This window comes from Pezoporus occidentalis, unplaced genomic scaffold (genome assembly GCF_034315485.1).
Source record: "Pezoporus occidentalis ecotype Australia unplaced genomic scaffold, CSIRO_AGI_Poc_V1 ctg289, whole genome shotgun sequence".
NCBI lineage: Eukaryota > Metazoa > Chordata > Aves > Psittaciformes > Psittacidae > Pezoporus > Pezoporus occidentalis.
The window spans coordinates 315,427-325,735 of NW_026914818.1; the positions used below are offsets into that span (position 1 = coordinate 315,427).

At 48.0% G+C, this 10,309-nt stretch overlaps 1 long non-coding RNA gene across 1 annotated transcript; it reads left to right on the top strand.

The window, feature by feature from the left end:
• Positions 1-654: 654 nt before the first annotated feature.
• LOC134167432 (uncharacterized) lies at positions 655-5,532 on the top strand. Its single transcript, XR_009966183.1, has 3 exons — positions 655-1,102; positions 2,269-2,372; positions 5,121-5,532. It is a non-coding gene; the product is annotated as an uncharacterized LOC134167432 (long non-coding RNA).
• The last annotated feature ends 4,777 nt before the right edge of the window (positions 5,533-10,309 follow it).

Below are 10,309 nucleotides of genomic sequence, written 5' to 3' on the forward strand. Positions count from 1 at the left end.
TTCTACTAAATTTCAGCCAATTCCTTCTCTAATATTCTGCCTTCTGAACGCAATCATTTAATACTGATTTAAAGGCTGTGAAATGAAGGATGAAGAGCTGATATTTCTCTGTAACCTTTTGATTTTCTATATTCCGACTCCGGTCCATTTGATCCGTAACACCCAGATTGTGGCAGCAGAAGGGATTTTTTACATTTATTTTCATAATTCAATGTTTGTTTTAGAAAGAGGAGGGGAGGGAAAGCTGCCAGAGCTTCAGCCTGCCACAATATCAAATCTTACCATGGCTGGGGGAGGAAAAGAAGCTTTGGCATCTTTGCTGCAGTGCTAATTTGCATCGAGGAGGATCTTTACCCTTCGCAGCTAAAAAAGATGAAGTGCTAACTTCCAAAGTGACATTTTGGAATTTGTGTGGAGGTTCTCACGCTGCTGGGGCTGTGTTTAATGCTCTGTTTCTTTTATTAAGGTGGGGGATGTCAATTTTGTCCAGAGGAATAAATGCTGGGGGGGGGGGGGGGGGGTGTTGCTGGTGGTGTGTAACTCAGGAAGGGAAGTTTATCCCCACAATTAAATTGATGTGGTAGCAAAAAAATCTGGCTTTGGAAACCCAGGGGGTGGAAGGCGCTGACACGTTCCTCAGCACCGCTCTGCAAAGATCCCCTCATCCCCTACCAAAGGGCCCTTCTCACTCTTCTGGGACAAAATCGAGAGAGACGAAAAGCTTCATTTACTGACAGGGTGGCAAATGCTCTCAGGTCTGCAGCTGAGGTTCAGCTCCCCAGTTAGGACATTTTGCTTCAGTTCTGTTACAGGGCACCTGTGACCTGTGTGGAGAGATAAAGCTGCTTTTGGCCAAAGCATCGTTCAGTTCAGAGTGAGCACTGCAAAACATGTCAGAGAACAAAATAGGTGTCCTGGTTTTGCAGCTCTGCCTGGAAAAGGGTTAGATACAGCTTTTATGGCCAGACCTTCAGACTGTGGTTTCCACTGAGAGCATCCTGGTACATGTGTATCATGCTGATGCTGGGTTTCTGCCTGGTGCTGCCTTTGTGCCATGAGGACTTCCACAAGCTCCTAACTGCTGTCAAGCACATCCAGAAGGGTGTGTGTGTGTTGGAGCATGTGTGCATGTGTGTGATTGCAAGGTGGGGGAGATTCTCCCCTTGTCTACCTCTGCTGTTGTCACCCACTCCCCCCAGCAGTCTCCTTCGAAATGGAGCAGGCTGAAGGCTCAGGACAGTGTCTTTAATAATCCAGGTGCTCTTTTTCTAGTTACAATTCAGTAAGCATCCCTCTTCATTAAACATTAATGAGAAGCCTGAGTAATGGCTATCCATGTGATGCAAGTATGGGGTGGCCCTTGCAGCTCCCTGCTCATGCCAATCCAAACCCTTTATTCAAGGCATTTGCATAGTGTGCTCAGCACCCAGGTCCAGAGGGGCTCGCATGGAATACAGCATGAAATCACTGTCATGCAAGCAGTGAGCAGTGGACATTTCTCCTCAATGCTCATAAACTGGTGCAGAGAGCTTCTCTAACAATATTTATTGTGGGTTACAGACTTTTGTGCACCAGAAAGGCATGGTCCTGGGTAGAAAAGGTGTTGTGTGTTAAATGCAGTCTGGTAGAGAGGAGAGATTCTCACAGTCTTTGAAGGATTTTGGCCATTTCTAGAGATGCCATGAGGGAGAGGAGGGCCAAGCATGCTATGGCATCACGGAGATTGGGGTGCATACATAGTGCCTAAAAGCTGTACTCCCACTGCACTCCCCTACTCAGTGTCCCTTATTCAAGCTGCACCTGAATGAGTTCTACGCACTGCTTTGAGTCTGGGAAAATGTCTATTTTGGGTTCATAGACAACTCCAGGCTCTGCTGTAAGGGTCTGGTCACAGGATTGACGCTAAGGGGAACAGGTAACATTAGGGGAAGAATTACATTTTACCCCCAAAGCTTATTTGAATTTATGGGGAAAAAGTTTCAAGACTAATAGACAACTCTATAGGACTTCTTAAACTCTCTAAAAAGCTCCTATTTTCTGTCTGCTTCATTTCCAAGCCTGGTCACCAGGGACTGGTAGGAAATATCAGCAGATGATATAAGTCTGCTTCCTTCATGCACGGCTGATCGAGAGTGTCCCAGCTGGCTGCAGAGGCCAGATTGAAGGAACTATTTTCATGCAGCTCCGCAGTGGGTCATCATATGACTTGGGCTCATCTGGAAAAAGTAAAGGCAGAAAAATCTTTCTCTAATCCTCAGTTCTGCTCAGTCCTTTGGCAGCTAACAGTCCTGAGGAAGAGAGGCCATCAGGAAACCTGCTGAAGACCTGGAGGAAGCAAGAGGTGACCAAAGTCTGGAGAAGTGTTCATTAAGGTAAATGGATAGCAGAAAATCTCTGTTAATTCCTTGCACTGGAATATGGAAACAGTCCTTCACTGGGGCCTTTTGGGTGGTGGGAAGGACAAGTCAGAGGAACAGCCTTTGACTGAAGTCAGTGAGGAGGATTTTAGATTTTAGTCGATAAAGTGAATAATGACAGACAGTCAGGACCAGCTGCTGGTCACACGAGCATTATAAATGAGCTCAGATACGAAATTGCTGAGCTGCACACTGTGGCTTGTAACCCATTGCTTAAATTGGCCCCAGTACCAAAGGAATAAGAGGTAGCAAATGAGATGCCAGATTTTCAAGTGAACTCCTGGAGAAGCTGAGGCACCACAGAGCAGTGAGTCTGGCTTCTGCACTGGGACAGCTGGAAAAAGCTGGAGTGCAGAATAAATTAATAGTTATGGATGTGCAGTGGAAAGAAATGCTTCAGACATTTGTCTGAGCTCTTTGAAGGAATTGACAAGCACGTAGAGAAGGGTGAACCAGCTTGATATACAGCACATGGGTTTCCCAAATGCATCCTGCATGCTCTCTCATTAGGAGCTCCTCAAGAATTCACTGCCTTGGCATAAGTGGGAACATATCATATGTTAAAGGAGAGGAATAAAGAGCAGAAATAAATGAAATCAGTTGCTGGCAGTGCTCCCCAAAGGTCTGTGCTGAGGTCCAGGTGTATAATGTTCCTAAACTACCTGAAAAGCGAACAAACCAAAAGGAGACAGCATTTGCATATGAAGTGCTGTTACTGAGAACAGCCAAATCTGAAACTGGCTGTTAGGAAGAGGAGCAGTATTCAACAAAATAGAAGTCAGGAATTTATAAGGCACATACTAGTGCTGATGAAGACAAAAGAAAGCGCATGGGGAAATGAATCCTTTCCACATTAGTACAATGGCAAGCTCTAAAATAGCCCATGCTGGTCAAGAAGAGCTTGACATAGCTATGGAGGTATTAGTGCACTCTGGTTATCAGGAAGCAAAGGGCACTTGGTGAGTGCAAGGAACTGTGAGACACTGAACAAAATCAGACTCCACCAATTCATTGTCTCAGAGATGGGGTGGGGGGAGCTGAGATAAGACTCTTCCCTCCATTATCGCAAGGATTTGCATGAGGAATTGCTGCTCATTATCCCAAGAACTGTTGCAGACACGTGCAGTTGAAGAGCTGGCTGCAAGGCCAGGCACGTATAGTATGTGACATTGAGAACAGAGGTACTGCCTCAACTCGTTATAAAAGGGGGGGAAAGGCATCACCAAAAGCACACCTTCGAGGGGACAACTCCAGGAGGACACCTCCACGTGGGCACCCACCCACCTCCGATGACTACTACAGACTCCTGGGGCACTGCTCCGATACCGACTACAGATCCTGGCGGACTTCCACCACCTCCGACAAGGACAACAGACCCCCGGGACACGGCTGAATTCACGGTATCTCTCTCTCTGCACCTTAAATTCTTGCTTCATTCACATCTTTTTCCCGATCTGTCCTATCTCTATCCCTTTTTTACAGTAATTTCCCTTTTTATCAGAATTGTCTGTTTGTACTAAACCAGCTGATCGATCCCGGTCCTGAACCTCGTTTGTGTCTTCATTTCACTCTTGGGATCAAGAAGGAAAAGGGTCCGACACTGGGGTTTTCTCCAGTCGGACCCTGACATTAAATTGGTGCCACGGACAGGATCCCTCGCAGTGGAAAGTACCGCAGTGTCCCGTGAAGTGCAAGGTGTCACCTGTGAGCTTCTTGGGGACTTAAGGGCTGGGTTTTGTTGGAGCAGAACGTGCTGCCTCCCTGAGCCGATTGTACCATTGGAAATGAGCAGCAGTGAAGCTGCGCCTCAGGGTAGGGATGTGCTGTGTGCTCTGTTACAGAAACAAGGCTCGCCGCTCTGCCAGGGGTAGAGGGGCCCAGAGACATGGGCCCGATGTGCACAGTGAAAGAGAGCGAACAAGCGCCCTGCGAAAGGACGCGGCACCGCGGGCCGGGAAGGGGGAATGGATCGTCTGTGCGGCGCTGGGCGCAGTTCGGCTGCTGCAGTGAGGATGGAGAACAGCAGCAAACAGAGAATCTCGGTGCGCACAAACTTCACCAGCCCCGGTCCGAGCCCTGCGGGACCCGGTGCTCAACCTAAAAGAGCAGTGAGACAAAGAGAAGAACCAGGCGAGCTACGTGCAGTTAGCGCTGAAAGAGCAACTCCTGGCAGGGCAAAGCGCTCTGCACGGCCCGAGAGAACAATGGAACCCCCCCAGTGACCTGGAAGAGGCGAGACTGAGGTGAGAAAAATAAAACGTTCCTGCCACTTCTCTCTGCCCCGTGATGAAAACGGGATATACTTCCGAAGGGGGAGAGGACGAGTTCCCACAAATTCCCACCAAGGAGTGTTGCAACAAACATGCAGGTTGTAAGTACCGCTTCTCCTGATGGAAATAAACAAATCAGATTAATGCGTCCACAGAAACCATCAGTTGTAGAAATAGTTTGAACCACTGCTCCTTTTATTTATTTCTTGGCTTCTTTTGCACTATCTCTTTTCTAAGACCACCTGGATTCAGAACAGTCTTTGAGACACGGGGTGGTGTGTCAGTGAAACCTGACGGGAGCAAGGACCAGAGCAGTATGAACTGGAACACCCAGGGAACATTTGCACCCTGAAGGCCATGTGCCTTTCTGTTGTCTCACTCCAGGAACACTGCAGGAGAACTAATGTTATTCTTTTTATTTCTTTGTTTACAGAGGTGCTGGGAGTTACCATATGGCAAAATCTAAACTTCCATAGAGACACAAGCACTGGAGATAGGATCCAGCCCATTCCCTGGAGATGGCTCCAGTAATGATAAGTGTATCTGGATCATCCAGGACCATTCTTCATAGCCAAGGATCTTGAGACATAAGTCACCAGTCTTCCTTCAAGAAGGATCAGCTAAACAGGATACAGCCATGTGGCAGCCCTGGAGTCCATGCAGTCCAGGAGGACCCTTTCTGTGGTTCAGCTGCATGGATATGGATATGTGTTGCTTGAAGGCAAAGCAAGCAAATTCAAATTTTCCTGGAAGTAGGCATGTTCTCACTTTGGCTCCATCACCAACAGGTCTTACAGGCATATCCATCCAGTGTATCAGATGGGAGGTGATACTCATGTGGAAGTGGCAGTCCTTCAGCTCAGGGGAGCAACTTTCCAAATACAAGAGACTTTCCTCTTTCCAAGCCTCAAAGCAGCTGTGTCAGTCAGGACAATCAAAGATAGAGGACATGGGCAAACCCCAGCACTATGGTTCTGAGATGTTAAAACTGTGATGTTTCCGGTGCTGTTATCATTGTAAGCCATGTAGCAACATGGTCCTCGTGCATGGCTAGGGCACGTGGCACCACACAGTACCTATAGTAGTATGTAGTACAGTATGCTCAGTAGAAACTGCTACTTCTACTGGCAGGCAGGGTCTTGCAGGGACTGAAACTCATTCAAATTAGACTTGTGCTGAAAGGATTTCTGGTAAACACTCTGATACAGAATCTCATTAGCAAACACAGCACATTACCCCGTCAGCAGCAGTAGCAAACAGCAGTCGCTTCATGAGGATGTCAGATCAGCTGCTTAGCTTTGTAACAAATATACCATGGTTCATTATCTTTTATATGAATCCACCTCTCCAGTGCTTTTAAGGCCTGGTGAAACAGGCATTTGCTATTTGCTTTTTGCTCATGCGGCACCTAATTCTCCAATTATAAATTTGCATTGGAGCCCCCGTACATGAAGTCTGAAGCCAAAACCCTGCACAGGGCAGGGGCTTCCCAGCTGACCAGATCTCTGCTTTCAGCAGGGCTCCTTTGTAAAGTCTTTGGTGGCAGCATGGAAGTGGCAGGATCATCTCAGCACCATCTATCTCCCTGTTTCATCATGAAGTGGGGATGATTTTGCTCTCAGAAAAACTCAAATTAAGAAATGAGCAGTCTCTTTGATGTTAAGGAAACATGAAATGTTGCATGTGGAGAATCCATGTGCACTCTTCGTATAGACTGCTGAGGACATCTTTGTCCATTGCCTTGCTGTCCTGGAAATTCACCCTGGGTGCTAGAATAGGAACAGACTCAGACGCACAGGTCAGGGAAAACTTTGAAAAGCTTGAAACCTCTTTATGCAGCTCTCTTGGTGGTGTCCATACGGTAAAGCAGTCTGACGTTTAACAGTTATTCACTTGGAATAACTATCACAGCTCATGCGTTGTAATGCACCATCATAAAGCCATGCCAATTAAACATTTATAACATGCCATCAATTATTACAGAACAGTGCCCAGAGATTTATATCTAAAACAGATCCTTCAAGCCTGTTCCATTCATATGCAACTGATTTGATAGTGATCAACAGTTGGGGGACACTATTGTACTCATTCTTGTTCCAAGTCCCAGGAAGTATGGGAAGTCCATGTTCAGTCCTAGCTTCAGTCTGCCCAGGGAACACTTTCATCATGCTCAGAAAGGAAAAGAAGGAAAAAGAAAAGAAAACAGCTGGGAGGGGATAAAGACCAAGAACTGCTTAATGACCTCTGCAGGGACTGCAAGTATTCCAGAGCAGATTCAACAGCAATCTCTGTGATGTGCAGGAGGTGGATCTAGGCAGAGGGGAAGAAGATGTCACTTGAAATGTGGAGAGAAAGGCAAACATTTGCTGCCCCAACTGTTTCTGGAGGGGAAGTTGGATTCTTAATAAAGTGCATTGATTTCTGAAGGTACCTGGGTCCTGTGGGCACACAAAATCATGTAGATAAAACTTGAGAGCTTCAATGAAAAGTCAGCTCCAAGAAATAAGATTCTATCTGCAGCTATTTCCCTCCTGATCCAATACTGTTAGAGCCGGTTCGTATTTCCCCAGTTAAGCTGTATTTTGATTGAGAATTGAATATTTTTCACTAAACTACTTTTTTTCCCCCAAGTTTCTCCTTGTGCAGACTTTGAATTGTAGCAGAAACATTTCAGATAAACCCCTCTTTTTAATTTTGAAATGAAGAATGGAAAATGCTCAGGGAAACATTAAAATCACTTTCCATCGACATTTTCATTCAAAGGAAACCCATCACTCAACCAGCACTGAAAGCAGTATTTCCCCAGCTACTTCCACCTCTTTAGGCTGTATTTTTCTATAAGGTTGCTAATGCCTAAAAGCTCAAGAGCCCCAGAGCCCCTTTGTGCCAGGCAAGTCCTGGTGGACTCACGCAGCGGTGGGTCTCCCATAGCTCCTTCTCATGAGAGCAGGAGGCCAATGCTGCACATGGCAAGGCTGGGGCTACATGGCAGAATGTGCACCATGCTCTAACATCGGATGCGGGCTGTGTGAGTGTACAATGGGGTGTTTGGCAGGTGCTTGGCAGCCTGTGCACAACCCTAGGGCCTCTCTCAGTGCTCCAGCATCTCTGGAGCTTCATACAGTTATCAGAGACACAGCTTGGTTGGGGCTGGAAGGGACCTTAAAGCTCCCCCAGTTCCAACCCCTGCCATGGGCAGGGACCCCTTCCACTGGAGCAGCTTGCTCCAAGCCCCTGTGTCCAACCTGGCCTTGAACACTGCCAGGGATGGGGCAGCCACAGCTTCTCTGGGCACCCTGTGCCAGCGCCTCAGCACCCTCACAGGGAAGAGCTTCTGCCTAAGAGCTCAGCTCAGTCTCCCCTCAGGCAGGTTAAAGCCATTCCCCTTGGCCTGTCCCTACAGGCCCTTGTCCCAAGCCCCTCTCCAGGTTTCCTGCAGCCCCTTCAGGCACTGGAGCTGCTCTCAGGTCTCCCCTTCAGGAGCCTTCTCTTCTCCAGGCTGACCCAGCCCAGCTCTCTCAGCCTGGCTCCAGAGCAGAGCTGCTCCAGCCCTCGCAGCAGCTCCATGGCCTCCTCTGCACTCACTCCAACAGGTCCAACCATGGGAGAGAAAAGGCCAAGACTCTCCAGACAAAACGGGAGATGCAAGGCGGAGACACCACCTCAGGTGAGCTGCAGAAAGGGACAGGGAAGACAGGTACAGCATTGAAGGCACAAGTGGGACATAAAGGAGAGAAACCTGATGGTGAAAGGAGCAGGGGAGGTTCTGGAGTCTGGACAGTTTCTCTACACAGTAATTATGGCACATCGTGTAAAGGAGCAGGGAAAGGCAGCGAGGGGGCATGAGGGAACCTCGCAGCAAAATCAATTAATACTTGAGCGAGTCAGCTGCTATTGAATGAGACCTGAATTTCACATCATTGCTGGAAACCTCGAAATAAACCGTTCCCCTTCCAGTGTGTCAGAAATTCTGCCTTACAGAAATTCTGCTGAATGTTGTGGGGGCAGAAAAGGGAAAGGAAATGGACTCCCCAGGTCCCCTCCTCTTGCGTCTTTGCAGCCCTTTCTTTCTGCGCAGTCCCTGGGTCAGGAAGGGCTGTTTTCACCCGCGCTGTTTTCACCCAGCCTGCGTCGGGAGGGAACGGAGTTCCCATGGGATGCAGAGCAGCAGAATGACAATTTCTGATTCAGTGCCTGCAGTCAGCTTAGCGTCCTGCTGCTTGTTAGGAGGGGGAAGCATCTGGCTCAGTGCGCTCCTCAGGGAGGCTCCTGCCCTGCTTTAACCCCTAAAAGGGTGCTGCAGAGCACAGAGCTCAGGACTGGGTGGCAGGGGAGGGGGCTGGTGGGAGTTCAGATCCACTGATGGCTTGGGCAGGCTGAATTTCAGTTGTAGCCAGCTTCTAAGCAGAGCAGGGGGATGTTTATAATGGAATTTAATGAAGCAGAGAATCGGTGTTGTTCTCTGCATCAAAGGGGCTTCCAGTTACAGGGGAATGCAAAGCTTTTCACTAGCAAATGAGCACAGAAATACCTGCTTGATAATCCCAGGCATTTACTGAGCACTTCCTAACTTCAAACGGCTTTGCCAGCCCTAGAGGAAAGCCTCAGAGTGCTGCCTGAGCTTTGGCCATTGCGTTTGCACCTCAGTGGCAACACTGAGACCAGCTACTGCAGCTATAGGGCACCCTGGCTTGTCCACTGCTGCTAGCCCATCCCGGGGTACATTGAGCCCTGCTCACTGCTCCACCTTTATTTCCATCTATCTGACTGCAGCTGGGACACAGGCAGTGTTAACAGCACTGCACAGTTTTAGCACTGCAATCTGCCCATCCATCACTTGTCTGAGGAGGTCCTGAATTGTTGCTGCTGTGTTTTACCAGGGGTTCTTCCCAGAGTTAGGTAACCCCTGAAGAAGGGCTGGCTGTCCATCCAAACCTCTCTCACCCTTGAAAACCCTAAACCTCCTCCTTCTCACCTGGGTTCAGATACAGCTTACCCAAGCCCAAAGTCCTTTGGGCAGTTTCAGCAAAGCAGAACCAAGGCAGGACCTGTAACCTGTGGTGGGGTTTCATTTTGTTTATAACTCACTCACTACATGCAGACTGAGCTGACAATTCCATCCCACACGTGTAAATAACACAGTTTTTACCCATGTCTGAACAACTGGAATCTTTATGAGCTTGTGGAAGATTTCCTTAATGGATCTATAGAGCTGAGAGAGTTAATTACTTCTGCAGTAGATTAGTCCTAGAATGTTTATTTCAGATGCAGACAGGCTGAACATAATATAAGATGTATTTATTCTCTCTGATAAAATAAACACACAAGTGGCCCCACTTACCACATGCTTCCCACCACCCCCCTCCAGGACCTGCTCTGGGTAGTCCCATGGTATGAATCCTCCACCCCTTTCCATAGTAAAGGGCCTCAAGGCTCCTCTTCTGACATCCCATCTTCCTCTGCTTTCAACATCCTTCAAGGAAAATCTAGTGTCTTCTAACAGGGTAGCTATTACCAAGTATATCTGCATTCACACTCATGGGTCTCATTTACCCTGCCAGGTCCTGGGCATGGGCAATGTCCCTCTGCATGTTTGCAATTGTAAATGGATGGATGGATGGA